The sequence below is a fragment of the Palaemon carinicauda genome, chromosome 9, assembly GCF_036898095.1.
Source record: "Palaemon carinicauda isolate YSFRI2023 chromosome 9, ASM3689809v2, whole genome shotgun sequence".
NCBI classification, from domain to species: Eukaryota; Metazoa; Arthropoda; class Malacostraca; order Decapoda; family Palaemonidae; genus Palaemon; species Palaemon carinicauda.
This window is the reverse complement of record NC_090733.1, coordinates 119990062-119996728: the sequence shown is the minus strand read 5'-3', so window position 1 is coordinate 119996728 and position 6667 is coordinate 119990062. Positions and strand designations below refer to the sequence as shown.

At 34.8% G+C, this 6667-nt stretch overlaps 1 protein-coding gene across 2 annotated transcripts in view; it reads right to left on the bottom strand.

The window, feature by feature from the left end:
• LOC137647110 (probable ATP-dependent DNA helicase HFM1) overlaps positions 1-6667 on the bottom strand; it is a 335745-nt gene that overhangs the window by 72532 nt on the left and 256546 nt on the right. The gene's annotated exons all lie outside the window — the stretch shown is intronic.

The window sequence follows — 6667 nt, the reverse complement described above, 5'->3', positions numbered from 1 at the left end:
CAAATGAGTAATGAAACCCCTCCCTAATGCATTTCAATAAATGTTCCCGTTTACTCACTCATGCGACTTCAATCACGTATAAAGATCTCATTTCAAAGTGAAACCTAATACGCTATCCTCAAAAGAAATGCTTGCAAGCATAACTAAAACTTACCAGACGAAAACTTTCCAATTTCCTTCCTGACACTTCACACAAATCTTCCAGCAACAATAGGTCCTTCTATTTAATACTAGGCACTCTACCCCTACGATTTAATACTAGACACCTTAATCGCATTTTCTTTAATACTAGACACATTACTCTTACCTTTGTACTAGACACTACCTCTCTACCCTTTAATAGTAAGTCAGTACACTCTTCCATCTATAATAGACATATTGCACTCTACCCTCAAATACTACACACATTACACCATAACCTTTAATACTAGACACATACACCCCCACCCTCTAACACTATACACATTATCCCTTACCCATTATTACTAGCCATGATAATCCCCTACCCTTTGATAATAGACATAATACCCCTATTCTTTATTAGTAAAAACTTTACCCCCAACCCCTTAATAGTAGACGTAACATCCATACCTTTTCTTACTAGCCATGTTACCAGCCTACCCTTTAATACAAGACACTTTAACCCCTACCTTTTAAGTGTACATGTTACCATTTTCCTTTAATAATATAACCCCCCTACCCCCTACTACCAGACATGTTGCCCTCAAACCTTTAATACTAGAAACTTTACACCCTACTCTCTAATATTAAACACATTACTCCCAACCCTTTAATATCAGACGTTACCCCCTTCCTTCTAATATGAGACACCATACCCCTTACCCATTGTTACTAAACACGTTATCCCATACCCTTTCACAGTAAACACCCTACCCCTACCCTTTAATACTAAGCAAGTTTCACCCTACCCTCTAATACTAAATACAATAACCCTACCAATTAAAACTAGACACGTTACCCCCTACCTTTTATATATACTCAACACAGCGAGAAAGGACCGATCGGGTGGGGCTCCTGGTTTTAAACGTATTGCCCCACTTATGCCATATCTTCACAGATCACCGACTAGCTTTTTTTCTAACCCCACTCCACATACATACCCTCTCTCTCTCTCTCTCTCTCTCTCTCTCTCTCTCTCTCTCTCTCTCTCTCTCTCTCTCTCTCTCTCTCTCTCTCTCTCTCTCTCTCTCTATATATATATATATATATATATATATATATATATATATATATATATATATATATATATATATATATATATATATATATGGTGTATTTCCCTCCAGTACTAGAAACGTTGCCCCACAATCTCTAATACTAGACACGTTAACCCCTATCCTCTAATAGACACATTAGCCCTTAGTAATAATTACTAGACACATTACCCCTACCCTTTAACAATAAACACGTTATTATTATCATTATTACTTGCTAGGCTACAAACCTAATTGGAAAAGCAGAATGCTAAAAGACCGAGGGCTCCAACAGGGAAAATAGTCCAGTGAGGAAAGGAAATAAGGAAACTACAAGAAAAGTAATTAACAATCTCCATCTACCCCTCACCATGAAATCATCTACAAATGACACCCGAGTAATCTCTTCTCAATACAGTCATCTGCAACAAATATTAATATTGTAAATCAGTCTGAGTACACTGGACTGGTTTCAGTCCAAGGAGTTGAACATTTAAAGAAAGTAATGTTAAGGAAGTCGAACAGCCAGGTAGGACGATAAAGAGGCAGTAAATACCACACAGCTGGGGTTCAAGGGATACTGCAAAGCACTGTCTACAACTCGCCACGTAAGGCATACTGTAAGCAGTATCCAATTAAGTTGTGTTTTGATAGTAAAAGTTCGTGAGTTTGTTCTAATAATAAGAATTTGGGAACGAGTAAAAAAAAATACATTCAATTATCTACATTTTAAACCAAAGTTCACATCTTTTATAACGCAGATTAACCTCTGCCCTTGTGTTATGTCAGTTTTTACAATGACATAAAGGGAGTTTATGTCCGAACATGACTTGTAATCAAATATATTAAGATTGTGCTCACCGACAATTGTGCCGAAAAAGAAGAAAAAAAAAAAAAACACTAAAAAATTGGTTAAGATCACTACCGATTGCGAATCATAAAAGATTATCACTCGAGGAGAAACAAGTGTCGTGGTTTTGAATGAAAACAATCTGGATTTATAGACAGAAAGTAAAGGATGTAAAGTAAATATTCATAATCTATACTTTGAATAAGAAAACAGATATTGTTACAAAGATAAAGATGTCTTTTATATGCTTATAAAAACACAACGTGTTGAAGAGGGTCTTGAAATACCAAACTGTTCCCTTCAGTTGTCCCAAGATTTTTTTATACAAAGCGATTACTCTTCTTAAGCCCTCTACGCTACGTATTTTGTTCTGTCTTTTGAACGTCCTAGAATGATATAATATATACCATTTATTTACTCTTTACGTTCATCTCCTATTTATGATATTCATAATAGTAATTTTTCCTTATTTCATAAGTGATTGTTCTATTCTGAGGAAGTCTACTAATCAGGATAACCTTCTTGGTTTGTTCCACATTATTATTAAAGGGAAGGATATTTACCAGCACAATGAACCGAATAAATTCAAAAGATAAAATATATATATTAATCTCATTGACAAAAAAGTAGTTAGAAATAAAAACCTTTGATAAAAAAAAAAGTTAGAAATCAAAACCTATGATAAATATTTAAAATTTATCAACCGGTATTAAACCAGTGTTTCTTAACAATAACAAATTTTAAAATACTATGAATCAAGTAAAATGTTATGTACAGTTTTCTGACCAAGACATAAATCAATGTGTTTTAAAAACACTACATTTACATAATATATGTTGGATGTTAAAAACAGTATCACACTCGCTTAAACTGTACTTGGAGACAGTTCCGTGAGGTATGCACATTAAAAACCAGAGTCAATTTTGTATGACCAATACGCAATCTTGCTAAAATTACTTTCGTCCTCTTATGTTTTTGTCATGATGATTTTCATAGATAAAGGCTCTGTATTATTTATTTTAATTTATTATCTTTCGATTTATCATTCCACATCGTTTGTCATTTTCTTACCACAAAATGCTCTCTGGTATTCATATAATCCTTAGCAGGTAATTTAATGTCTTGTTATGGTAGATCTATTGCTAACTTTACAGCAGCATCCAATTTTCCATTACCACCAACCCTAACATGGGCAGGCATCCAGCATATTTCAACCCCCCCCCTCCCCCCCGGGCCATAGAATTTATTAAGGAACTCGTCAATTTGTAATCCTAATTAGTTCTTATGCGCATAACCATTTAAGGCCTCTATGGCACATCTTGAATCGGAATTAATGACAAGCTTATAATTCGTATTATCTTGAATTATTATAATAATGTCCATTTCTAATATAATTGTAAATGATTCAGTTGTAAATACTGAAGCTTCACTAGGTAATGAGAGCTGATTTGTTTTGTCTGGGGATATTGCAGCCCAACCAGCACCCATTGAAGATTTAGAATCATTAGTTTATATACCATAAAGAGGTCCTCTCCTTTGAATATGTTCCAATGCATATTGTTTATAATGACTAGAAGTACAGTTATATCTAGATAAATAAAAAAGATATGATCATATTCTTGTTTTCCTTATGATACAGTTTGGAAGAAAGAAAATATACAATCTTTATATAATTACGACTGACTTTGCTGCTCAATATAACTGCAGTAGTTCCAAAGATTTCGTTATAGACAATTTTTCTCTTTTTTCCAGGGTAACGACTCTGATGTTCACAGACTTTGCAACGACATATTACGTAAACAAAGCAATCAATTTCAACACGGAACATCTCCAGAAGTTTTCCATAATATGATTCCCGTCTTAATAACTTCTCGAAATTGCTTTTATTCCGTCTGTCATTCACTCCAGTATCTGTGACGCCCGCTACCTCATAACTAATCAATTAATGAATCTATTATCAGCATTAGACTATCTACAGAAAATTTCTTAGGTAGGAGTTAATCCAGATAAATTCGAAGCAATCACTTTTAGCTAAGGGATGAAAACGGGAGAATAACACGGGAGTTGGATTATTTGGATGGACATATGTATAGCAACTGGGGACAAAATAAGAACATTAAGGTAGATAAATCTATCGAACGACAGAAATTGGATGGCGAAGTATATCCTAATTCGGGTGATAATAGGAATTTTGAATACGTAAGGATATATTAAACCAAACGCTTTGAGCAGCTATGTACTTTGTGGCATAAATGTGTAAAACTTTCCTTACTAAATTGCTAGCTAAATAGTAACAAAGAACCTTCTACTACAAAGTGAATGTAACCAAATTACTCGTATCAACCCGTGATGTATATGTAAATAACAATGTCATCGCACTGATCTGCAATAGATGTAAGACGTTTGAGAGAGTCAATACAACGCTATGTTAAAAATCATAAATCAGCAGATATTGGACCTTGCAAAGCCACGAACATAGATAATGTACTGAATTCAAAGTTGCCCAAAATTACAAGACCTGGGGTTCCGTAACGCCAGTTAAAAGCGTATCTAATGCCCAAAGAGATTATGTAAAATCAAGTGTGTTTTGAAAACAAATAATGACTTGTTATAGATATATTTTTTCGTCTTGCCAACACGCGTCCAACAAATCGTATCTATATTTTACGCGTCCTCTCTTTCCAAACATTTCCCTTGTTAGAAATAATGGCACCAAATTCCCAGAAGCCTCGTTAGCCAATTGCAGTTGTCTTACACAAGGTTAGGCAATCTATACAGACAGACAGCCTTGGGCTTAGTTCATTTGAACATGTGCAATTGAAGTTAACTATCCTGAGATTTCTCATTATAACAGTTATCGCACGTGATCTGTGAATGTTCGTTTTCTCTAGAACATCTTGATAATACGTTTTCTGTCAACACACTCGGATGCTGGCAACGTCCGAGGTGTGGCACAAAGCCAATTGAGCTGATAAAACAAAAACTGAATCAATACAATTCTCGCTAGGAAAATATTCCTCAACTCGATAAATCGTTATTCTTAGCTGGCTATCGTAATTAGCCATTACTCAGAGGTTAATGTTAAATGTGCTTTGTTTACCCATGATCTTACGTCGTACGACAAATGGTCATAATTGAGGAAAGTAGAAAACTTAACATAAATTATTGCTATTTAAAACCGAAAGAAATATTCTATGGCCAAATTGAATAAAAAAAAAAGATAATTATTCTCATTCACCTGCCCATTAACATGGAATAAATCCTGGCTAAGAATCATCAAAAAAGAAAAAAGAACTATTCTCTATTATAAGACAGAACCTGTAATGAAACTTCAACCTACCCAGAAAGTTTTACTGAGTAGATGGCTGAAAAGAGGGTAAATCCATAATTGGGTTTACGTAAGGCCAATCAATAGGCCTAAGTCGGAATACCTGGTGAGAATTTAAGGGAAATTACACACTTTGATTTTATTTTATTAAGTGTCTGGAAGCCTCAAGTGTACAAAACACAAGATTGCAATAAAAAATCTACAAAATTAATTAATAATAACGAAAACTAAAAATGCAGTAATAGCAGTGGTAATAGCAGTAGTAAAAAAATGATAGCAAAACAGTGATCTAATTGTTAGGCTGGGAAAAAAATCTTATCAAGTCGCTTTTCCTGCTTAAAACTAATTTCATTAATTGAAAAAAATATTTCATTGGATTGAGGAAGCAGTTTAAAATTGCATTTTATTCAAAATCCACATTAAACCCTTTTGTCTAATCATTGACTTGACACATTGAGCAACTGAGAGCTTACTTTCCCAATGAATGCTATACTGTACCGTACTTAAAAAAGCAACTTACCAGCAAATATAAGTCAGTTATTAGTTGAAAACAGTACAACACATGCTCAAATTTCGTTTCTTCTTAAAACAAACCTGAATTTCAGAGGACAATGGATATGAACTTTTAAAATAGCATTACAGCACAGCCTTTAGTTTAGTGGATAGCACGACCTAACTTCAAATATACGAGACTACCTTTCAAACCACGGCCAAGTTAGAAAGAAAACCTTGGTCAGAACGACAGAAAACGAGACAAATGAAAATAAATAATTAGGTTTGGACAGGATTATAAATTTGGTAACAAATCCTGGCGTTGGGGCCTGTGAGGTCATTCAGCATCAAAGAGCAACTGTGAGAAAACTTACTGTTACATTAAAAGACGTTAGACAGCAAGGAAAAAAAGAAGTATGGTCAGAGGTAGAATAGAAGCTATACGGAACGTTGCAAAGACTTTTACGATGTTATGACTACACCGCACTGTATAAGGTGCACTGGAGGCACAACTTCTCACGGAGATGTACAGTATAGACAAAGTAGAACTTCAACATAAGGTAGAAATAAAATATGCGGTCAACCTTCAAAGGGCACCAGCCGCCCGTTGAAATACTACCGCCAGAGAGTTATGGGGTCCTTTGACTGGCCAGACAGTACTACATTGGATCCTTCTCTCTGGTTACGGTTCTTTCTCTTTGCCTACACATACGCTGAATAGTCTGGCCTATTCTTTACAGATTCTCTTCTGTCCTCATACACCTGACAACACTGAGATTTCCA